General features: G+C 34.5%; 1 protein-coding gene across 2 annotated transcripts in view; it reads right to left on the minus strand.

Moving 5' to 3' along the window:
* The window catches only part of LOC138712378 (progestin and adipoQ receptor family member 4), a 153,035-nt gene that overhangs the window by 28,903 nt on the left and 96,822 nt on the right, over nt 1-27,310 (minus strand). The gene's annotated exons all lie outside the window — the stretch shown is intronic.

A 27,310-nucleotide genomic window follows, 5' to 3' on the forward strand; every position in this document is an offset into this window, starting at 1 on the left:
AAAGAGCATTTTGGATTTTTTATGTACCACATTTTTACAGCTCACACCCCATTTTTAAATCTCGCACCCCATCCGCACCCCCCTTGCTCTGATCCTGGTGACGTCACTGAGTATAATTATAGTACATAGCTCTATATAGTATTTCGATGCTGTGCCTTCAAAATGTGCTATGTGTTTTTAAGAAAGAAAAAAGCACTTTTAAGTCCCTTGATTTTCAAAGTTACTTTCGATATAATTTCAATTGTTACATGATAAATGATTAAATTATACGGAAAGTAGCTTTGCATATCAAGGGAATTAAAGGTGACATTGTTTTTTCCTATTTCACGTAAAATCTTTTTAAAAACACATAGTGGATTTTGGAGGTGCAGCGACACTTTCTGACTCTGTGTTTATGTTGAAATTACAATCGGAAGTAATCTAATCATGATACAAAATGTCGGAAACAAAATTAATACCGGTATTGATCTTAACCATGTAAAGTATTTTCTCAATATTGGTGAAAGAAGACTGAAAAACATGGTTAGGGCGTGTCCTCAGGAACATTAATATGCCATATCCTGTGAAGATTGATCGCTCAGTTCATTTACTATATATTACACGTATCGTCCTCGATAGTCGAATGAGTAAGCCTATTATGCTTATTATTAAATCGAGAATAGCGTGTTCATACATGGCGGAAGTCAAGTAGCAAAATTTCGATACGGTATACTGGGGCTAATAAATTTGGGAATCAATGTCAAAGCATGATGTTCTAAAAGAACCCTGTTCCTTAATAAGAGGCAAAATTATAGTCCATTTCTCTCACGTGTATAATGTAATGAACTTCGTATAATGGGTGCACCAACTCATAAAATGTTATTTCCAAATTACAGGTACTAATGAAAGATTACATAAACCAGACGTTAGTAATTATCTAATTAGCTAATCAACCCTATCACAGTGGACAACACAGGTTCAGTGGTCACATGAAGTGAGCCCGGAAATTACAGTGTTTTAGGTACGGTATACTATTTCTCATCATTTTGGCTGTAAAAATGTAAAATATCATGTGTAATTACCAAAGTACAATAGTTGCTAACTGGAAATGTAAGTCATGACTGTATCTTAAAACATGGAAATAATAATTCTTTACCGAATAATATGGCAGTTACTGTGTTTTATATAAGAAAATCTAGTGTTTTCTTTCACTCCAAAATAATGTGACGCCATTTGCAATCCTTATGTGAGATGCTTTTAGGGTGCTGTGTATTGCTGTTTAATTTAGAACAATAATTGGTGGGTGGGGTACAGAACAAATACCGGTAGTCTTTATTTCAGAAAGCATACCATACTGTTATTCTAATTACAAGATCACTCTATTTTTACTAATTTACACATTAACTGCGTTTCATTGCTTAATAATTGAAAAGTGGCTCTAATTATTGTACAACTATTTTAAGGCTATTCTAGCGAATGACTTAATATTTGTTTTTCTCATTACGCAGAATATAAAGAAAATTATAAAATTGGAGGGGGGGGGGAGTATGGAGTTCGATATTTTGACGAAAATGTAGTAACACATGCATTATTTTGGATTTGAATAATTAAAAGAAATATCCGTCATTTAATGACGTCATCAATTACAAGTTGATCTAGTGACGGTGGGATTGCTGATAGTAAAATAGTATTTGTCGAGATGAGAACGAGGAATTACCTTGAGATTACCTGACACTCCCTTATATCCATCTTGAATCTTAACACTTAAATACAAATGATTGATAAAATGGCAAACTTACTAGTGTTAATTATATAAGCACGTGTGGCTTACGGCTGTTTCGGTATATACTGTACACCATAATCAAATTCTCAACACATAGATCAATTTCAGAACACACTCACTATTTGACTCCGCATTTCAACACGCGAACACACCCCTACAATAGGCAGCGATATCAAGATGACGCCATGATCTAGTAGGCTCTGATGATAGTATACAGTATACACCGAAACAGCTGTAAGCCACACGTGCTTATATAGTTAACACTAGTAAGTTTGCCATTTTATCAATCACTCTCTTATAATTAGAGAAAACCTCAGAGAAAAAATCGATTGGTGGAATTTGAATCCATGCCTGAGGCAACCTCAAGTCTCACTCATTAGGCTTATCCAGAGATTACACTGGTAGTCGATTTGGTGAGTATTTACAACTCACGTATATTTTTATTCTCAGATTGTATTAAGTTATGTATTGAGTTTTCCTTTGGATGGCAACGAAGGTTGTGTAATCGAAAAAGTTTGAAAGCACAAAGATATTTGCATAGAAATTGTGCACAGAACGCACAACATATTGTATAGTTTGAAATACCGTACTTTGAATTATTGTCCGTATTTCTGGTCAGTTGTATGGTAACCCATTTTTTGAATTGATGGCGTTAATATGTTCACTTATCCTAATATTGGCTCTAGTATTTGTAACAAATTAATAAAGAAATACCCACATCTATTTATCTCCAACAGTTTGAAATTTAAAAATACGAGTATATGTAAGCAATTTGTTATGAGTAATTATTAATTTTTAGATGTTATTGTATTGTAATTTATGCATGTAAATTTATTATGTATCGAATTCTTCCCTAAGCACGAGAACATTCTCTTTCAGGAAAGTACTAGAATTTTGTAAATTTACAATTTCTTTATATTGTATTTTTCTGGTAATAAAGAATATTATTATTATTAACGAGAAATTATGTAATAATTTTATATTTAACAAAACTTATTTAATAGACCATAAACTTAATGAATCGTAGTTTTAAGCCTAAATAAACAACAAAAAAATTCTCTACTTACTTACTTACTGGTTTTTAAGGAACCCGGAGGTTCATTGCCGCCCTCACATAAACCCACCATCGGTCCCTATCCTAAGCAAGATTAATCCAGTCTCTATCATCATATCCCACCTCCCTCAAATCCATTTTTAATATTATCCTCCCATCTACGTCTCGGCCTCCCCAAAGGCCTTTTTCCCTCTGGCCTCCCAACTAACACTCTATATGCATTTCTGGATTCGCCCATACGTGCTACATGTCCTGCCCATCTCAAATCCCATGGATTTAATGTTCCTAATTATGTCAGGTGAAGAATACAATGCGTGCAGTTCTGTGTTGTGTAACTTTCTCCATTCTCCTGTAACTTCATCCCTCTTAGCCCCAAATATTTTCCTAAGCACCTTATTCTCAAACACCCTTAATCTATGTTCCTCTCTCAAAGTGAGAGTCCAAGTTTCACAACCATAAAGAACAACCGGTAATATAACTGTTTTATAAATTCTAACTTTCAGATTTTTTGACAGCAGACTGGATGATAAAAGCTTCTCAACCGAATAATAACAGGCATTTCCCATATTTATTCTGTGTTTAATTTCCTCCCGAGTATGATTTATATTTGTTACTGTTGCTCCCAAGTATTTGAATTTTTCCACCTCTTAAAAGGATAAATTTATAATTTTTATATTTCCATTTCGTACAATATTCTCGTCAAAACTGTTAAATCGCAAGTATCTTTCAACCAAATCAATAAGCGCACAAAATGTTTACATATTTGAAAAATTCCTCGAAAAACAGTGAATCAATATGAAATCTTAAGATTTTTTCAGAATTTGCATGCAAGTTTTGTATCGTGAGTTACGGTATAGACTCGCTAATGTGAATTCATTGACCCTTGTAATCTTGTTTCGTGTTCGAGATTGCTATAATATATTGCGTGTTCACTTTATGAAGCACTAACGTATTACCGTCTTGATTACATCGAGTTTAATCTTGAGCGTGCAGAGGGAAGTTGGTTGCGTAATGAACGTCTTTTCATCGCAACGAAAAAATCCCAACGAAAGGAATTAATGCACTGAATCTAGAAAATACATGACTCTCACTGTGTGGTATGACATGTGTTGAACTGAAGGAGAACTGAAAATAAAAGCGTCTAAAAATGGATCTTCCTCAAACTAGAACAAAAAGATGCAAATACAATCTAGAAGATGAGTCTGACATAGAAGATGACGATAACAGACTAGTCACGAAACGTACAGTACATAGCAGTGTTACTCTGTTGACATTTAGAATATGTTTGAGCAGCTTTCAGGAAAGTACGTTCCCCAACGTAGCTCATGTGTTAAATGAACGTCACATCCTTGTGATGTATGACAGAGGCAGGTGTGTTGCGACACATCATAAGTCTGCATACTTCTGTAAGCTTTTGAAGATATTTGCCAAAAATTTCAGACATTGGTTTAAAAATATGAATTTGCATTGCGTGTGATCCCGCAGAAATTTTTCAGGGGAAGAATTTTGTTAGAGTCGATGGTTTAAACAAGTAAAACGAAATTCTTATAGTAGGTAGACTGACCTGTATAATATCTGACAAAATATTTGGGGAGTTAGTTACCTCGAAAGAAATTTTCTTCCCCGTTGATATAATTATAATGAGCTACTGTAGAATCTAATTTTCATTGTATAGTCAGCTCCCTATTATTAGCACTCTGATTATTCGGTTGCTAGCAATTTGTAAGTGAGTCTTTCTAATCTGCAATGTGAACGTTAAATCGTGTGACCCAATACATTTAATCCAAGAAAGTCTCTTATTATAGTTTATTTGCTACTATAACGTCTTTAGCCATTGTTACCGATACATGGAAGTGTCACGTACTTTCTCATGATATGTCCTACACGTCTCACATAAATTCAGTTCCTTCATCTTGTTGTGAGTAATACTGTCGTCTATTGTTTATTTTTTAACTATTTTTCCAAAATACAAACCTAAATGAAATCATGTAATACACACTCATATAGGATGACAATCTTTCGTTCTCTGATTTTCACATAAAGAGTAGATCCTATTTTTTATATTCACTTTGCGACTGTATTCTTATGCGAGTTACGGCATCACCGAGGATACTTTAAAAGGCACCCTATAGTTTTTTAATATAATCTGAAAGAGCACACTTTCAAATGTACGTTCATGGGAATATGTCATTCTTTTGATTATTGAATATAATAATAATAATAATGATAATAATAATGATAATAATAATAATGATAATAATAATGATGATTTATTTTAGTTGGCAGAGTTAAGGCCGTAAAGCCTTCTCTTCCACTCAACCAGCAAAAAGTATATATACATATGCATGAACTTACAAAGAATTCAACAATTTGATTTAGATGAGAGTTACATGTATACATGAGTTATTTACGAATTAAACAACAAAATACTATGAACTATTAAATAAACACTGAAATAAACTGTGTAGCAGATTTAAGCTAAAATACATAGAATGTTGTTAATATATTTCAAATAATATTAGATAATAGAAAGAGATTATTATGAGATAATTTTGAAAATACAGCGCTATCAGGATGATGTCTAAAGAAAGAAGTAACAATGTAGTCAGTGATAGTTTAAATCAGTATGATTGGAGTGAAATGCTAATAAGGTTATCTTTTAAGCTGTTTTTAAAGGTGTTTATTGTCTTGCAGCCCCTAATACTTTGTGACAAGGAATTCCATTGACGCGAGGTGGATACTGTAAAAGATGATGAATAACAAGATGTTCTATGAAGAGGTATACTTAGCGTGCCATAGACAAGTGATCTGGTATTTACGTCGTGGTTAGAGTATAGATAAGAGAAACGAGACGAAAGGTAATTTGGTGTTGAGGTGTGCAGAATTCGAAAGAGTAAAGACAAAGTGTGTAAAGTTCTGCGTTCTTTAAGTCGGAGCCACGAGAGACTTGCGAAGGACGGTGACATGTGATCATATCGTCGGATGTTGCACACGTATCTGACGCACATATTCTGAGCTCGCTGTAACTTAACTGACAGTTCAGAACTTAGGTCACTTAACAAAACGTCACAACAATCGAAGTGCGGCATTACTAGGGTTTGTACTAGGGTAAGGTTTAGTTGCTGCGGCAAGAAGTTTCTCAAGCACTCAAACAGTGAATGGAGGAACAGATTTTTTTATCGTTTCTTTAACTTGAAAATTCCAACTTAGATTGTTATCAAAAAAGAAGCCAAGATTTTTTACAACAGATGAATAAGGGATTAGCGTGTTGTTACGGGTAACAACTGAAAGGTTATTGTTATTAAGGGAGTTAACTATGGCGTTTCTCTGAATTTCTTTAATTTATGAACAAGACGTAGACTATCACAATTGGTACAAAAATTCAGTATAACTTACTGGCTTTTATATAGCCTACATAAAGATTTTAGTGAATGAATTGCTTTCTCTTAGCTTAAACATTAAATTAAATTTATTTAATTAGATTTACAATCTGGAAATGGCTAAGGCGCAGTATACAGGGTGGACGTAAGCTAATATAACTGTGCAAATTTTAACAGCTTCTTCCTTGGGTAGGATACAATAAAAATTATAATATAATATTAGTTCCAAATGAATACTTTTGTCACAAAAAAATTCTCCTAAATGTTAACACTATTTTATTCGATAAGTACTATCCGTATGATTCTGATTTTTATTCTTATAATTTGATAAACTGATAAGGAATGATTTATTCCTGTGCAGTTTTTAAATACAATGAACGGTTTTGTTGCAAATTAAATAAAAATATTAAAATGTATCGTTATTTCCTACCATTAGGAATTCTGGCAATTACTGAAGTGACTGAAGAACGGAACTCAGCTGTTCAGACTGAGTGTGTGTGTATGCTTTCGTACATGAACCGGCGACGCGCTGTTGCCTAACTACGCAGAATTTCAGCCTAATTTTATAATTAACCATGCACTTAATTAAAAGCGCATAATAGTTTTTTATTTAATTTAATGTAGTCTAATCGATTGCCCCCTTCAATCTACACAGTTATATCACTTCTATCCTGTATATGCCAGGTATCCTAGCAAAGACCCTACTTTTCAAATATTCTCATATTCACTTGAGAATTAGGTGACCATTTGGATGAATTTCGTTACAGAAGTGTGGATACCTCTTGTTGTGTACAATACGTCTTCTGTCACCAAATCTTGTCATCGTCAGGATCTCAATTCTCACTCGCATTTGCTGTCAACATCTTGTATTATGTTGCTTTCACCAATAAAACTGCTTTCGTAACACAAGGACTAATACATGTATCAACTGCACTGTGAATTCACTGATTTTTTAGCTAGAGGGAGGGGGGAGATCTTACCAGCAGGTAAAGTTTTAGCTAGTGGAAGGGGGTAGTGTTTACTTAGTCTGAAGCAAGTCAAGGCCCTATCCTATACAGCTATACAGCATATCTTGAAACAGCTACCTTAGCCGAACCTTAATAATCATAGTGCTTGTGAACAAAACATATGAAATATTGCATAGCGATACAAAAAATATGCTCTTTAAGATTACATTATAAACCTATAGGATGTCATTTAAAATGTTCTCGATGACGTCATAACTCGCACAATAATAAACAAAATTGTTCCCTAAAAATAGGCCTACTACTTTCTAAATACACGATTTAACGTGTCTGAGCTTTTTGTATAAAATTCCTCATTCAAATTTAAATTGCAATTATACGTTACTTTTGAAACACTCTACATAAGCATCGGTATGTAATCAGTTTTCTTTTTCAGAAATTTACATAACATAATATTTATGCATAGTGTCTGACTTAAGCCGTTCATTTTTGTTTAGGCAGCCCAAATAACAGTCGAGACATGTGGGAGGTATTCAATGGTTTCATAGGCGGAATCAGGGGTGGGTATAACGTTCACTGCCATCATCAAGTGACTGTTACGAATTTTAGTCTTGATACGATAATGTGATGTTAAACACGTGCTGTCTACCTATTATGTTAATTATTTTCTTTCTCCTCTCCTACGTTTATTCCAATCTTGGATAATGTTTTGTCGAGTCATTTACTCTTCTTATAGTTCCAATAACATCGCTTTCTTAATGTGCAAGTTATATCCAATTATTCAAATTTATTTATTTATTTTGTTTCATTCTAAATAAGCAACGTATCTTTAAAGAACAGAAAGCGCAGAATTTTAACATAATTTATTAATATATTTCAAAATCTGTGTAGACCAAGAAAAAAGTTGGGATCAGACTGTGACAGACCATATATGCTCTGTAGCTTTGAACACATTTTTGACATGAACAATTTGAATGACGCTTCTTCAACAAGCGTGTCAGTTTAGTGGATTTTACATTCATAATCGGTATTGTAATAGTGAGATTGCTTCATATTATCTTTCACACCAAAATAATGGAGAGTCGAAGAGAATATGCTGAACAGTTTGATTATAATTTCCACATGGACAGTTTGCACTGTCTTCATTATCGAATCTATAGCGATACTCTACAAATTTACCATGTCCTATAACGAAAAGTGTCAGCACAAAGTTAAGAATTATTTTAATATTTATCAGATATATTGTTCAGTCTCCACTTAAAATAGCACGGCCACTTTGAAAGGGTGAATTTCTTGTTTGCGTTTCGTCTTTCTTATGATGTTGTCTATTACTTATTTATATCTATAATAGGGCAAAGCCCCAATTACAATAGACAGTACAGATATTCGTTAATAGTATTGCATATAATAAGAAGAAAAAAGAGATGAAACAAATACAAGTGTAAATACAAATTAAAATGGAAAGTGAGAAAAGGAAAAAAAAAAAGAACAGACAAATAGATAGGGCCTACTACCTAAATAAAAGACACAGATATAGATATAAATGAAAAATACAAAATAAAATAAGTGAAAAGTAGTTAAATATAGATATCATAGCCAAAAATGTAAAATGTAGCTATAATTGGCAAATTACAAAGTAAGAAGTAGCAATATTATATAAAATCAACTACCTTCAGTATATTAATAAGAAAATGTTTGTATGCCATGTAAGAAATGCAGAAATCTAGATCCCATGTTTTACATATTTCTTTGAAATTTGAACACATTTTCAACACTGGTGAATTTTTATGTGATGAAGTGTTTGGTTTTTTATAATATAACAATTGACGATTTCTTAAATGTGATGTTCTAGCGTTAATCTGGATTTGTGATAATATTTCGCTATTATCCAGTAGACCGTTGAATGTTTTATATAATGAAAGTTGCTCAGCAAGTAATCTACGACTGGCAAGAGACATTAAATTAAATTCAGCAAGTAGATTGTTGTACGAAATTTTGTTATGGAGGGCTGAACAATGATATCTTCTAAAATACAGATATCTAGAGAATCGTTTTTGAATTTTTTCAATTTAATTACTATGTGATTTGCAAGTGGGTGACCAAATTACAGAGGCATATTCCAATTTAGCACGAACATGACAATTAAAAAGGAGTGTCAAAGTCGAAGTGTTCTGTAAAGTTTTTGAATTTCTAATAATATAACCCAGATTTTTGAAAGCATTATTTGTTATATTAAATATGTGATTATGAAAAGTCAAATTATGATTAATAGTTACACCGAGATCTTTTACATAATATATTCGTTGTAATGGTTCATCGTTCAATGTATAATTACCTCTTAAGTAAGATGTAGTACTTGTATAAGTCATATAACAACATTTTTTTGTATTAAAATTTAACCCATTATTTAAGAGCCATTGATAAATATTGTTGATATCAATTTGTAGTAATTCTAGATCGGACATATTTTGTATTGATTTAAGTATCTTTAGATCATCAGCATAAAGTAAACATTTTGAATATGTAATTACTTTAGGCAAATCATTAACATAAATCAAGAATAATATTATGTTGGGGTTGTATTCATGAAGAAATATTTCCATTGTGTACAAAGTCTAAATAGGTTATATTTATAAGTTTGATTCAATAAAGAAAAATATCCCCCTTAACTAATGGCTGCTTTCATTTTTTATTATGTGAAGTGTAGAGGAGAAATATACGAAGTGTAGATTGAAAAATACACCTGATAAATATTCAATCTAATAGTAACTTATCTGAAAATAACAATGTCTGTCAAATTATCAGGAATTATGTTATGGTACTTTTTTTCTGGTGAAGACAGAAGGAAAGAACAAGTATTTTGTCAAAGAACATATTATGGAATTCATTCAGTGACTATTCAATTTTCGTGTGATGTAGTTCTTCATTGCTTCTTGAAGAAGGGGATTTCTAGCCCAACCAGTGATATTGGGTAGTCCCAAAATAGTAGCCTATGCTCTGATCCCAGAAAGAGATTCAGCTACACCTGCCTCGCTAGGAAGTTTGATTTCATTTCATTTTCTACAATTAATGCATATCCATGAACTTATGGGTTGAACGCTATTATACAATATTCTCCTAGATAAATCAGTGATATTCAGCAGTCCCAGAATAGTATAGTACGCTCTGACCTCAGCAAGGGATTCAGCGGCCATTGTCTCGCTAGAGAGTTCACTATTTAATTTCCTATACTTACTTCATGTCTAGGAATACACATGGGTTGAACTCTATAATGCTCTCTCGGCCAATCAGTAATATTGCGTGGTCCCACACTGACTTAGACTGGGTTTTAATTAAAACTGCCAAAAACTTTGAGAGCCTTTCACTACCAAGTAACATGCATAGTAGTCTATGTATTTCTCCTATGGTACAAATTCTGAACTGTTAGTCTTTAAATATATGATATAACAAAAGAATCGGATGCCTGTTTTTTGTCTGCATTTAGACGTGAGATGTTCCAGGAATTCCAGTGTACATTTGTATTCAGTGGAGGACAGCCAAGTTATTTCCGACTTCAAACAAAAACGCGGCGGGTCACGACCTTCATGGAATCGAGATTTGATTCCGGATGAGTCTTTATTGATTTAGTTTGAAACAACGGCATCAGCTCATGTGTCACTCTGTATGTCGTTTATAGCTCGGCCATTTCAGCTTTCAGATGATGGAAAGGGGTCTGCAGGAACGGTGGCTGGATTATTTTTAGACCCAATTATTTCCTCCCTTCGTGCTGTGCGCTGTAAGCTATTTCTCAAAGTTCAATTTGCGAGTTATAAACGAAAACTTAATTGATAGACGCGATTAGATCGATGACGTGTTTTGTGACTAAATTAATAAAGCTAGCAATCATGTATAGCTGCAAGAAAACTGCTTTGGTGAAGCTGACATATTAAGACTTTATTACTGGTCCTTTGGAGATAACTAAAGAGAAGATAATCATGTTCGTATTTCCTGAAATCATCCTAATTATACCAAGGGATTCAGTCAGGATTTTCAATTTCAGCCCATTTACAGTACGAGACTGTAGAAGGGCACAGAGTAATTTTCGAGCTATTCGAAAGCTCTTTTCCTCCGTTTATTTCACGAGGATTTGCAGTATGTAAACTAGATTTTTAAGGTATAGGATTTCACTTAATAAGAGAGAGCTACGTTACAATAAAATTATAGTAGGGTGAACAATAACCCTAGCTTCGTAGGAAGTTAATACCGTATATCAGATGTCAGTTCTTGGCGAACAAGTTTAGGTTATTTAATAATAATAATAATAATAGTAATAATAATAATAATAATAATAATAATAATAACAATAATGCCTAGTTGCTTCATAAGTAGTGTCTTCTTGGTATCACTTGTGAGGTTCGGATCTGTCTTCGGACAGTTGACTAAACAACAACAACAACAATAATAATAATAATAATAATAATAATAATAATAATAATAATAGCAACCAGTGTAGCTTAGTCGACTGAAGCTCTTGCCTGCCAATCCGGAGTTGCGCTCGGCAGTGGGTTCGATTCCCCCTTGGTTGAATTTTTCTGAGGTTTTTTTTCCAATCGTAAGGCGAATGTCAGGTAATTTATGACGAAATCTCGGCCTCATCTCGCCAAATACCATCTCGCTATCACCATCCCATCGACACTAAATAACCCATGAGTTGATACAGCGTCGTTAAATAACCAATAATAATAATAATAATAATAATAATAATAATAATAATAATAATAATAATAATAATAATGCATTATTATTATTATTATTATTATTATTATTATTATTATTATTATTATTACTATTTTTATTCGTCGGCCATTTCTCGAGCACGTTGAACTTCAATGTTGAATAACTTCTCTAGATGAAAACAACATTAAAAATAAGATCTACTGCTACACATGGTAGGCCAGATTATCTGCTCTGTCTCACAAAGACTAATCCCAGCTTCCTTTTTACATATCCAGTGGTAGTAGTAGGGCCTAATAATAATTTTTATTACGACGGGCATATTACAATGTAGGCCTATAACAACGTCAAATAAATGACATGAATTTTAAAAATTATCATTTATCTTGGACACTATAAAGAGGTTTTTCAGCATATTTAATAGTCCTTTTAAACAATGCATAGGGAAAATCTTTAATATTGTCTGGTATACAAATTAAAAAGTTCAAAGATACATATTTACAGCTATTGTGGGTCCTATTATAGACTACTTAATGTTATTAATATACAATTTATTTCTGCTACGAGTTAAATGATGGTAAACTGGAGAGTACACTGAATAAAAATGAATATTTTTTTACATAGAGAAGACTGCTTAAAATCGACGGCAAAGAAAGAACCCCAAATTTAATAACAGTGAGTTCTGAGTGAAGTTCCACAAATAATCCTCATTGATATACATTCACCAAGTAAACATTTTCACTCGTCACAGACGAGCAGACTAGTGTTTTTTTCAAGCCCTAATGATGATGATAATGATGAGGACGACGACGACGATGGCGACGATCACTTCGAAATTCGATGGTGAGCACCATGAAACTATTAAACTTCAATTTTACAATGTTATATTTAGTGGCTCATAAAGTTAAATCTTTTGAGAATAATTTTAATAACTAATAAGATTAGGCCTATAAAATGTACGAGTACATCCTGAATTTATAGTTATTTACGTAACTATTACAGGAAGTGATACTTCACCGTAAGAGTGAAGTGTTTATGGCCGAGCCGTTAGATGAGGCCGGAATTTTGAAACGAGTTGGACATAACAGGATAGTGAAATCAAATGCCTGAAACTGTGGTTGGATGGAGAACACTTGTTTTGTTAATTATTAAGAGATGTGCAAAATAAGTTTCAAAAAGAGATTATTAATAAATTTAATGAAGCGCTCGGGAAAGTAGTCGAGTAGATCGAAACGGTCTTTTAGAAATTCTTATCTAAGATGAAACTCCTAAGTAAATAATACAAATAAATGACTTCATAATTTATATAAAGTTAATATTATTGAAATTCTACCTGAATCAAAAGTATCAGTATGTAGATCATAAATTCGTGATGCTCGACAAGACTGCCAACTATCACCTTTATGTATATTAACGCTATTATAATACATTAGAGATTAATAGTGCATGGAAACATCATGTTTCATCGTAATCAATTCCCTCGATATTTTATGCAGACCATAAAGTATTAAATAACAACATGACGATGAGTTACAATATTCACTGCAGCGTCTCAGTTTTATAGCAAGACATATATCAAATGAGAAAACAAAAGTCATAGCATTCCAGAGAAAAAAATTTAGTCCGCAGTAAGATAGGCTATATTGATAAAAAATTTGCAACTGTAAATCCTTTGAAATACCTGGAATATAAACTATAGACTATAATTTAGAAAAACAACATATTAGCTTCAGGTCCGCACCTGTGCAGTAACAGTCAGCGCGTCTGACCGCGAAACCAGGTGGCCCGGGTTCGAATCCCGGTCGGGGCAAGTTACCTGGTTATGGTTTTTTTCTGGGGTTTTCCCTCAACCCAATACGTTTCCTTCAAACCAATACGAGTAAATGCTGGGTAACTTTCGGTGCTGGACCTCGGATTCATTTTACCAGCATTATCACCTTCATTTCATGCATACGCTAAACAACCTGAGATGTTTACAGCGTCGTGAAATAACCAAATAAAATAAAAAAATATTAGCTTCAAAGTTCAAAAGGTTAATAGAGCTCTACATGCAAAATTAGACGAATGGAACATTCTATGATGCGCGGTAAAAAGAGCGTATGTAGGAATTGATGGTTTTGAGTTATGACCTCCGCGTGAATACAAAAAGTGTACTTCTTCAGATCGTACAAAGATTTTATCCTCTTCCATAATGATTTAGAGCGTCAGATTTCCAGCCCATCTTAAATATATTGGTCCTCATTCAAACTGCTTTTGCTTTACTGAAAACTTGCAATTTATGACATGTCCTTTTTATCTCGCACCATAATTCTGAGTAAAACGGTTCTCACTTATGCAAACAAGGCATGAACCATTAGGGAACAAGATGAACATCGAATTACCACAGCTGAAATTACGTTCTTGAGAAGAAATGCCGACTATATTTTATTATATAAAACATATAAATTCTACAAAAAGCTGCAAATTACTTCAGTAGCCGAATATTTAGAGAAATACAGACACAATTGGCTTCATCATTTTAATAGAATGTACAGATTTTCTGTTAATTCATACCACGGACATGGTCTTTGAAAAGACCATACAAGAGACCTTAACGCATCACTAATGCCAGTAGGGAAATTATTATGTTGATAATATTTTGTTTTTCATCTTGTGATATGTAGCGTATATTTTAAGTTGTGTATTATCTTACTCTGATTCATTGCTTACCAGGAAAACTTTCGAAAGTGACGTAATTTACTACACAATGAGATATTTTATATCGAAGCCTTCATTTAATTTCTGTGACGACAATACTTTCTATCCAAACAATAGCTCGAAGTTAGTTAATTTGTTTGTTTGTTCAGATATGAGAACTCGCTCGTTTGTTCTTGCTGCCGTGAAACTTGATAGTCCCTTAATGCGATTGAGATGGGAAGTGAAAGTTGTCAGATTTTGTTTATCTGTTCATAAAATTCAACGCAGAACTTTAATAGGGATGCTTGGTGAAACCTAGAAAAAATTATTATAATGCTTCGATAACTTATTTAGAGACTTAATGTAAATATATAGCCTACGGTACCTTCTTCATTGTTGGTATTGGAAAATTGAGCGTTTGTCTTCGTACACTTTTACTCCTATTAGAAGGATGCTGTTGCAATAGTGTATTATTAGAAGTTAATTTACTCGATAGGCTTAATTCGATATTTTTGTCTAAAGAGAAAATGCGATTTTTGACGTCTAACATCTGTATTTGAAAAAAAAAATTATGAAAGGGAAATAAAATTACACTGATCGCTATGTAAATGCTTACATCAACGACAAGAATGTGCAATTAATATTCTATAGCGCATTAACGAAAATCAATATATTTTTAATCATCTTATGCTTTGTGACGAGGCCAAGTTCTACAGTATTTGTCTGAGAAAGGAAACCAGCACAATGTCCGGATATAGGGTTCTCAAAACCCCCAAGTAGCCAACTTTTTTCGAAGAAAGTACGGGAGATTAAGGAATCTATAACCTATAATCTTTTAGGAAAGACATCATTCTCTGGTAAACCGCCTGAGCTTGGAGTTCTGTGACGGAGTCGGTAAGAAGTTGCAGTGAAATGAAATATGAAGTAGATAGAACATGAATTCTGTAGATAAAAAAAGTGTATCTCAGGAAATCTTAGCTCGTGTCCACACCTGTGGAGCAACGGTTAGCACGCCTGGCCGCGAAACCAGGTGGCCCGGGTTCGATTCCCGGTCGGGGCAAGTTACCTGGTTGAGGTTTTTTCCGGGGTTTTCCCTCAACCCAATATGAGCTGGACCCCGGACTCATTTCACCAGCATTATCACCTTCATCTCATTCAGACATTAAATAACCTAAGCTGTTGATAAAGCGTCGTAAAATAACCTACTAAAATAAAAAAAATCTTAGCTCGTTCAATACGAAATGTACTTATCAATTGATTTATCAGTTTATTCTACATAAAAATTCACGAAGAAAATAACTGTTTTCATTTGGATTAAGTCGTTATTGATTTCTTAGTAAAATTGTTATACAGTATTTAATGCGCATCATTCTCGGTTAAATTGACTCTTACATACTGAATACGGACAAAATCATCCAATAACTCACTAGAAATCCCTGCACACTGACAACCAGACAGATGGAACTTTCTCGGTATCAGGAGCGCTAAAAATATGCGTTTACTCTAAAATACTGAAATTGAATTCATACAAGTTCACAATAACTTTTCAAGAAACGCTCGTACAGAAGTCTGAATATGTTAACTTAATAAGATTACTGTTCCTATTTGTGTTGAATTATGGTAAGGGACGGATTAATTGGTTTCTAAACATGTTAATAAGTAGGAAATTTAATGAATCAATATAAATACACAAGAAAAGTCCTACATAAACATTCGTAGCGTGTGCCGAAATTACGCAGAAATGTGTAAAGAACCCTGCAAATTGAGCCGCTTGACTATAACGTGCAGTAAAATGAGATTAGCGTTGCAAGTCTTCCTCTGTGTTATGTAATGTTAGCGCTATCTACTGACGAGCAAATATTTGCAGTCAGCGTGATGCAAGGTGTAAGCTCAGATGCGTCATAAAGTCTGGGCAGATATAATGAACCAGCAGCGATCGACGCTATGCGGAAACCGAGCGCTATCGACTTGGGGTTCATTTTGTTGAGAATTGTCAGCAAACTGGTCATAACTGTCCGGGAATGTAATCCAGTACAAGCAGAGTGAATTCCAACACCTACAGCTTCGTGGAGAAGGTTTATAATACGATTTTAGTCATTACTAGCAGGATATGACACATATCTTTTAGAGTGTTCATAAAGTCTTGTGCAGAGGTACCGTAGTTCATTATTGGAAGACGGAGTTAAACTGCAGATACTTTTTAACACGAAGATATGATGATGTGTCTGTAATATATAAATTACAAGAAAAGCTAAATAGGAGAAAATCTTCCCACTCTCTCTTTATCTCCTTCAAATATCATTGGATTTTTCTAGGTCTCGAGCTCCGGTCTTCATTATTGGAAGACGTAGTTAAACTGCAGATACTTCTTTAACACGAAGATATGATGATGTGACTGTAATATATAAATTACGAAAAAGCCTAAATAGGAGAAAATCTTCCCACTCTCTCTTTATCTCCTTCAAATATCATTGGATTTTTCTAGGTCTCGAGCTCCGGTCCTCATTATTGGAAGACGTAGTTAAACTGCAGATACTTCTTTAACACGAAGATATGATGATGTGACTGTAATATATAAATTACAAGAAAAGCCTAAATAGGAGAAAATCTTCCCACTCTCTCTTTGTCTCCTTCAAATGTCATTGGATTTTTCTAGGTCTCGAGCTCCAGTCCTCATTATTGGAAGACGTAGTTAAACTGCAGATACTTCTTTAACACGAAGATATGATGTGACTGTAATATATAAATTACAAAAAAGCCTAAATAGGAGAAAATCTTTCCACTCTCTCTTTGTCTCCTTCAAATGTCATTGGATTTTTCTAGGTCTCGAGCTCCGGTCCTCATTATTGGAAGACGTAGTTAAACTGCAGATACTTCTTTAACACGAAGATATGATGATGTGACTGTAATATATAAATTACGAAAAAGCCTAAATAGGAGAAAATCTTCCCACTCTCTCTTTATCTCCTTCAAATATCATTGGATTTTTCTAGGTCTCGAGCTCCGGTCCTCATTATTGGAAGACGTAGTTAAACTGCAGATACTTCTTTAACACGAAGATATGATGATGTGACTGTAATATATAAATTACGAAAAAGCCTAAATAGGAGAAAATCTTCCCACTCTCTCTTTATCTCCTTCAAATATCATTGGATTTTTCTAGGTCTCGAGCTCCGGTCCTCATTATTGGAAGACGTAGTTAAACTGCAGATACTTCTTTAACACGAAGATATGATGATGTGACTGTAATATATAAATTACAAAAAAAGCCTAAATAGGAGAAAATCTTCCCACTCTCTCTTTGTCTCCTTCAAATGTCATTGGATTTTTCTAGGTCTCGAGCTCCAGTCCTCATTATTGGAAGACGTAGTTAAACTGCAGATACTTCTTTAACACGAAGATATGATGTGACTGTAATATATAAATTACAAAAAAGCCTAAATAGGAGAAAATCTTTCCACTCTCTCTTTGTCTCCTTCAAATGTCATTGGATTTTTCTAGGTCTCGAGCTCCGGTCCTCATTATTGGAAGACGTAGTTAAACTGCAGATACTTCTTTAACACGAAGATATGATGTGACTGTAATATATAAATTACAAAAAAGCCTAAATAGGAGAAAATCTTCCCACTCTCTCTTTGTCTCCTTCAAATGTCATTGGATTTTTCTAGGTCTCGAGCTCCGGTCCTCATTATTGGAAGACGTAGTTAAACTGCAGATACTTCTTTAACACGAAGATATGATGTGACTGTAATATATAAATTACAAAAAAAGCCTAAATAGGAGAAAATCTTCCCACTCTCTCTTTGTCTCCTTCAAATGTCATTGGATTTTTCTAGGTCTCGAGCTCCGGTCCTCATTATTGGAAGACGTAGTTAAACTGCAGATACTTCTTTAACACGAAGATATGATGATGTGACTGTAATATATAAATTACAAAAAAAGCCTAAATAGGAGAAAATCTTCCCACACTCTCTTTGTCTCCAAAATATCAGATAACCTTATTTTATTATGTTATGTGATAAAACAAAAGCAGAAATAACGTGCGTTTAAATTTTTATAATTTAATTGTTTATTCCTTTTCTTTTGTGGTATTTATATGTGGATCCATTGCCTCACAGATAATATAAGTCTCAGATAAGGAATTTTACAAGGAAAACGTGGATTAAATATGGGAAATGCCTGTTATTATTCGATTGACAAGTTTTTGTCATCCATTCTCCTTCCAAAAAAAGCTGAAAGTTAAAATTTATAAAACAGTTATATTACCTGTTGTTTTGTATGGTTCTTAAACTTGGACTCTCACTTTGAGAGAGGAACAGAGGATAAGGGTGTTTGAGTGTAAGGTGCTTTGAAAAATATTTGAGGCTAAAAAGGATGAAGTTACAAGAGAATGGAGAAAGTTACACAACGCAGAACTGCATGCATTGTACTCTTCACCTGACCTAATTAGGAACATTAAATCCAGACATTTGAGATGGCAGGGCATATAACACGTATGAGCGAATTCAGAAATGCATATAGAGTGATAGTTGGGAGATCATATGAGAAAAAAAACCTTAGGGGAGACCGAGACATAGATGGGAGGACAATATTAAAATGAACTTGAGGGAGGTGGGATATGATGATGGAGACTGGATTAATCTTGCTCAGAATAGGGAGTGAGGCGGGCTTATGTGAGGGCGGCAATGAACCTCCAGATTCTCTAAAAGCCATAAGTAAGTACTAGACTGTAGGAAGTTATTAACTGTTCGACAAGAAATACAGTAGTGAAGTAATTAATGAATTGAATATGAAATATATGTAACAAAGATTAGAGTTCCAACTAAAAACAACATATTGTAACAAGAACGGAAAAGACACGACTATCGAAACCAGTAGTATATTATAGGTCTGAAGAGGTAAGAACGCAAGACAAAATCTGAATAATAAATAATTTTATTTGGAGTCAGATCGAAATATTCCTTGACAATGATCATGATTATGATTGTGACAATAATGGTGACAGCGATGAGCTCATTTCTTTAACAAATCATATGGAAAAATAAGTTTGCGCTTTGCCTTTTCCGGAATTAAGGACATTCACGAGAGCTCCTGGTAAAATTTTCATCTCTGTCCAAGATTTTAAAATTAAATCTATGGCGCGGCGGCCCAAGAAGATCGAGCAGCCTGTCCTGGCCTCACATCCACATGCCTCAGCAGAGGTTAGCGAATATCCAAGCAGTACGGAGGTATTGTGTGGTTAGCACAATGAACCCCAGCCGTTATAGCTGGTTTCCATAACCAGAGTTAGCTACCTATCGTAGCTCCTCAAATTCTTCACAATGCTGTTTGTACAGGGACATCATTTTATTTTTACTAACATTTCTAATATTAACCTGGCTATACCTTTGGATCAACGGTTGCTACCCTCTTCCACGACTGGAGTTAGATGATACTGGCGTAATATACAAACAAATCACTTTACTATGTATAGGAGGGAAGAAAAGTAGTTCATCCATTTACGTAAACTAAGAAATATCGCGATTCTGAGTTTGATAATTTTCATTAGGTTTTTGTTTAATCAAAATACAGTACAGAATTAACAATAAGTGTTTTTACTCACGAACTGAGCTGTCCATGCGGACGTATTCATTATGCAGTGTATATCATACTTTCTATAGCACATTAGCATACACTATAGAGAATGAAGTTAAATTGAAAAATAATCAAATATGGATATTTAAACACATTTTTTAAAATGGTGGCCGTTCATTTCGATACAGGCTTCAGTTCTAATGTGCATATTATCGCACTATACACTATTGCACCTAATTCCAATGACCAGTTTCGTCCTTCGTACCAGTAACTCATGTTGAAATAATTCTGTACTTGCTCTATAAAAGAGTACCTTACGTACTGTAAATTCATTCTTAACTTCTGCCCGATCCGAAATCTACTGTCCATCCAAGCGGTTATGTCGTAGAAAGGGGGAAAATCACGTGACAGTTAATTACTTTACGAGGGCCTTTTATTTAAGTTATTTTAAACAGTTGTATAATATTACGTAGACGTCCAATTCCTAAAAGAAATTAATGTTTTCAGAAAAGAGCTAAGACAGCCCAGCCACTAGCCTTTACAAAGAGGCGAATAGAAGCGGGTGGGGGAAACCGGGATGCGACGTAGGCAAATGGAAGACAGTACCTGTGCGAAAATGATTCAATATTGAAAGCTCTTTTGTCACTGGAAAACGTGAACATATTTTTGGAGCGTACTGTTTACTGTGACCGTAAGACTACTATGACTGTATACGCGGCCTTGGTTTTGTGGAGGACGGTTGAACTTCATTATTAGAGGGGGTGGGAGTGAAGTACATTCAAAATCTCAGGTACAATAAAAACTGAAGTAAAAATAAAATGATGTCCCTGTATATCGGTCCCTATCGTAGACAAATAATATTGCCCGAATTAAATAAGAAAATTCCTTCTCCATGAAGACTCGAACCAGCGCTCATTTCGTAATGCGACGCCTAAGCATGATGCCTTAGACCACGACGCCATGGCGCGGGGCCTGTCCAAGATTAGGAACCGAGTATTTCTGGAATATGAAGTAAGAACGAGCTATGAATTATGAGGGGCGACACAATACTGGAGCCGTGGTGTCGTGCCAGCATACCTCCACAATTTATCTCGGCTCTCCCTCTAAATGGTAATTCAATTTTACATCTCCTGTGCGGATTGGAATTGAGTTTATGGCGAGCACTTCGCACAGACACTTTCCCGTATTTCATTAATGTAGAAATGCCAACTACAATAAACAAAATCTGCTGTCGCTCTGCTTTGGAAGAATTCGTTTGTCTATTAGGAAAAGTTGAGATGTTATTATTAAATTACAGAGAAGATTCTTCTAAAATCAACAATCAATAATTGCATTTGCATTTGCTTCTCATTGCTCATTCAGAAACTAATTTCACCGTAAGAATTGTTACATGACCCTGTTATAAAATTGTATTAATTTTTATTCTTGGTAGATCTGTATGTAATGTCTTAACTTTACTACAGTGTTAAGTTATTTTCCATTATAGAACGACTGAGAAACAAGTGAAATTATAACGTGAAACTTGTATTGATTTTATTTACAGTCAAAAATTGTTATTGTTTTTTTTTTTTGGTGAGAAATGTGATATAATATCATAATATGATTTGAGAAACTTAAAAAACTCTATCTTTATCGGTAAACATTTTAATAAAATGCGTACAATTTAACATAATATCTGAGTTTAGCCATGTGATTGGTGTGGCATACAGAACAGATCTTTCCGAACGCGGTAAATCAATCTTTTCTGGGACTTAGTTTTTTTTTTTCAATCTCTGAAAATTTATTTTTCTTTATACGCTGTAGAAATTTACTATGACAGCTATCTTGCTTAAAAGCAGCATAGGGAGAAATATGTGTGGTGTATTACATTAAATAGCAATAACATTTCGTTCTCTTCACCTATGTTTAGGACGTATTTTGTACTTCACAACGCAATTGCCATTTTCACTTTTGACTTGGACGTATCAAATAGCATAATATTCATAACTTTCTATACTGTATATAAACTCTCCTTACTATTACAGGGAAGTAAATATTTAAATAAATATCATACCATAACAATAAACAATATTAATGGTCATCTTGTGGTCTTGGCGCCTGGAATTTTAGAAATACCGATAGTTATCAAAATTTAAATATAAAAATGTACGTATTGTGAATTTACGTGTTGCACCTTTTTGAATCCTACATCAACCATCGCCATACAGACAATAATGCAATCAGAAAGCACAATATACGAGTAATAGAGATCTTGTACAATAATGTCACATTTGTTTTCAGATGCGTCACAAAAATAAAAATAAGTAGGCATACGTAATTCTCTGCAGTTATGTGATATTTTGATGAAATCAACATTATAGAACAATGTATTTAAAGTGAACAAATATACAGTGCATATTTTTCATATCTTTATTGTTATTATTATTATTATTATTATTATTATTATTATTATTATCATCATCATCGTCATTATTTATAGTCAAGAGTTTCTGGAATACAGTAGTTTTCATTCAACCGATTAGTTTTTCTTCACAGTTCAACAACAGTATCTTCATCTACCAGACCCAGCTATTCATACGTAGCGTCGTCGAACTGCAATCATCCATTATTCTTTCGATCGTTTATTGTTCATTTTCTTTTTGCCTTTCTGAAAATGTCAATTCCACCTTAATATCTTTTCTTTTGTTACTCTAAGAACAATCTTGTTCACTTTCATTAATACTTAATCCATATTTGTTTAACAAATGAAATAATAAGTACTATAATTAAATAAAATAAATAAAATAAAGTTAATAATATCAATAGTAATTAATTAATATTAAATAAATTGACATAAATGAAATTAAATAATTAAGTGATCACATATAAAAATAATTAAACTATGATATATTTATTCCACAGTGCACTGGACCTTATCATTTCCAACGTTTCGGAATTTCATACAGGTTCCATCTTCGGGACGAATAAGTGTGAACAGACAGATTGCCTACTCTGCTGGGGTCATGTCTAGCTGCTCCAAACACCCGAGCAAAGATAATAATTCTTCGGTATTGCTTATACTGGGTGTTCAGTTCAAAGTGTGTCATGGCTCGCTGTATGCCATCATGTGGCTAGCCGATGAACCTAGAGAATTCACTTCCTACACTTCCGCAGAAGCGTATTACCTATGTGCCAGAGAAGTTGCCTGGAAAGTACGGCGTTTATTCTGAAGAGTACGTACCGATACGTACGGTAACGCCGGTAGTGACAGGAATGTGAATTGTTTCGAAACACGTAGTCTACTGAAGTGAGTTTTTTTCTTACTGTCGGGATATGGGGGGAGAGTCAAGACGATTACTTACGTATTCATTGACATTAACTTCGATAGTCAACATGGACACGGAGCATTTGATTTGTGTTTTGGAATGTTGCCGTACACAACCGATGATAACAAATACCCTGCGTACGACTTGCCCGCGCAAAACACAGTTCGAAAGAGGTTATGGTAGCACACAGACCGTACAGACCGCCATCTGTTGCTACGACGTTCAAGTTATACCGTACACGTTCTCAAGTTCAGATTGAATGCCTTGAATATAGGCAACTTCTCTGACATAAAAGCTGAAACTCGCTTCAAATCGCTGACTCACAACAGTGACGTCATGACATACTTTGAAATGAACACCCAGTATAAGACAACTAACTGCTGGACTCAATGGCCGATCATAGTGATATATTATATTATAATATAAATTCAATGTAAATTGTTTATGGTTTTCTTTTGCTTACATCTATATTATAATATAATTATATGCTGTGCGTTAAGGCTTTTTTTATTATCCAATTTAATAAACCCTATTTGACTCTGAGGTATATTAGGGTTATAGTTGGCATCAAAATACATATTTTATAACTAATAAAAAATCATGGTCAAGGTTAAAATTCACATGAATTGTGTAGAAGAATCCACCTTAATGAAAAATGGATCCTGTTAAAGATTAATGAGATGTTTGAGGAATAATCAATTCAAAGATATACAAGAATGTCTAACCGTTTCAGAGTAAATACACGACCTAAAAAGATTATCAATAATACATTAATATAACAAAGTTTGACATTCACTTTCAAATTAATACTTAATCCATGAACAATGGAACATGCGATAAGGCTTGAAGTGAAGTATTTTCCTTAAAACATGGCACACTGTTCTCTGCAGAATATTCATGTAGTTCCCCTGAACCTCTAAAAATATTACATATTTTATCGTATGAACGCTTCTCGTACACGATCAAGAGGGCTATTATTATGATTTATTATTATGTCAAGAGGACCTACTCTCTTTTCTCTGGAACTGAGAGTCGGTCACCGCCTTTTCCCTTGCGCAGACATCCTTCTTGCCGTAACTGAGCACACCATCGTCATATGGAATTACCTGGTGTCTCCATATCCTTACGGTACTTTGTACGAAAGTGTAGCTGAACCATTGTAACGAACTTTGTTCCGTGAAATTAAAAGAAGCGAAATTCCCTTTCTCTGCCAATAGCCGTTATTTTAAGAAAAATGTCTCCTGGCACTTGTAAATGTAAAATACAGATCGTAGCTCACAACGCAATGGAAACTAGACATTTTGTGAATACATTCCAACAGAAATAACAATTTAAACACAAACATAGCTCCGGGGTAGCGAATGGGATTAATGATTCAAAGCTAAGCTGTAGCGTGAGTTCGACTCCAGCTTGGGCTTATTTCTGGATGGATTTTTAGCAAGATTTTCCTCAACTACTGAATGTTCATTTGAAAGTGTCATGACGTCACTGTTGTGAGTCAGCGATTTGAAGCGAGTTTCAGCATTTATGTCAGAGAAATTGCCTATTAATTAGGCGTTCAATCTGAACTTGAGAACGTGTACGATATAACTAACAGATAGCGGCCTGTACGGTCTGTATACTACCATAACCTCTTTCGAACTGTTTTGCTCAGGCAAGTCGTACGCAGGGTATTTATCATCGGTTGCGTACGGCAACATTCCACAACACAAATCAAATGCTCCGTGTCCATGTTGACCGTCGAAGTTAATGTCAACAAATACGTAAGTAATCGTCTTAACCCTCTCCCCATTTCCCGACGGTAAGAAAAAAACTCGTCTCAGTACGTGTTTCCAAACAGTTCACATTCCTGCCACTACTGGCGTTACCGTACGTATCGGTAAGTACTCTTCAGAATGAACGCCGTACTTGCTAGGCAACTTCTCTGGCACATAGGTAATACGCCTCTGCGGAAGTGTAGGAAGAATGAATTGTCTAGGCTCATCGGCTAGCCACATGACCTCATACAGCGAGCCATGACACAGTTTGAACTGAACACGCAGTATAAGATGATACTACCAATTTCATCGACGCCAGATAGCCGGTCAGCTAATGACGCTGTAACAAATACTAGGTTTCTTACCGCCGAATGGAATAGGTTCAATTGGTGATAGCGAGATTGTATTTGGCGAGATGAGGCCGAGTATTGGCCATGAATTATCTGACATTCGTCTTACGGTTTGGGGAAAACCTTGGAAAAAAACCCAACCAGATTATCGACCCACAAAACTATCGCAATTCCAAAACAACACTCTAACGTGCTACCGCCTGAGCTACGCGCCAGAAAACCTCGCAGTTCATACAATGTCGTTAATACATTTGTATAAAATTAATTAGTTCCTTTACTTATGAAGTGGATTTACAATAATTAATATCAATTTGAAGCTGAGTTGGACTTCATATTAAGGTAACGAACCTACGGAAGAAAGAAAATATGTGTATCACATTGTTCCAACTCCACAGTGCAATAAATGTGGGACTATTGATACAAATTAGCCACAGACTAACAATATGTTCAGATCTTACAAGGAGTATTTGGCTATGGCTTCAGCAACAGCTAAATAATGTGCATAAGGCAACGAACCCGAACACGAATCTGCGGATCTTTTTGACCTGGACTTACCACAGACTCCTCATTATTTTAGTATATTGTGGCTTGCCATGGGTTTTATTTATTATCTATATGCTGCAAATCAAAACAAAAACTTTACCCGACTTTATTAAAGAACCCAGAAGGGTATACTACAAACTGACGTACATGTTATGAAAAAACTTCAAATTTTAGACTTTCTTACGGAAGAATAGTTATTCCTTTGAATATGTGATTGTGTGTTCTTTGTTAAGTGTTAATTCTCAGTGCACCTGTGAAGTTTCGAAACCACGTGTCTTACAGCTGGCTTGCAGGCATCATGAAGCCTGAGTTTAAGATATAGTTATAAGTTAAACCTTGTCAAATTAACCTTTTTAGTTTGTTGTAAAATTACATTCAGAATTTCCTTAATTAATTGTTAAAAATGCTGTTTTAAAACCTTAATCATCAGTGAGGTCAGTTTACTTTGAATGTGTATTTAGTTTCACAGATTTTCTACATTAACTGTTAAATATGGACACCTTACAAAGTATTAACATAGTGCAATTCATAAAAATCGTAATGTAATCTCTGTTGACCTTTGTACTATACACTTTATGTTAATAAAAAAAACCGTCCACATCTGTGGAATAACGGTCAGCGCGTCTGGCCGCGAAACCAGGTGGCCCGGGTTCGATTCCCGGTCGGGGCAAGTTACCTGGTTGAGGTTTATTCCGGGGTTTTTCCTCAACCCAATATGAGCAAATGCTGGGTAACTTTCGGTGCTGGACCCCGGACTCATTTCACCGGCATTATCACCTTCATCTCATTCAGACGCTAAATAACCTAAGATGTTGATAATGCGTCGTAAAATAACCTACTAAAAAATAAAAAGAAACCTAGATATTGTTGTTTCCCTCAAGAGCTGTTCATTCATATAATATATCAACCAGCGATTATCTATAAGTCGTTGTATTTTTTACAGTTATCTCCATTATGACAAGATTTAAGCCAGTCTTATTCTTATTTGTATTTGTGGGTTCGGATGAAACGAAGTCCTTTTTTATAATCGGATGTCGACTTTAGACAGAACGACGTACGTTGTATGTTGGTTGTCCCATAAGCTCATTTCTCCTAAAAGTGAGGGGAGACGGCTAACATATAAAAGTCAATGTACGTGGAGGCGAGCTTGCGACAGCACTACTGTACGTTAATGTTCTGAATATGGATTCGAGTGCTTTCTTTGTTTGTGTGATGTTACAAGCGTGTATGA

Source organism: Periplaneta americana, chromosome 13, assembly GCF_040183065.1.
Source record: "Periplaneta americana isolate PAMFEO1 chromosome 13, P.americana_PAMFEO1_priV1, whole genome shotgun sequence".
NCBI classification, from domain to species: Eukaryota; Metazoa; Arthropoda; class Insecta; order Blattodea; family Blattidae; genus Periplaneta; species Periplaneta americana.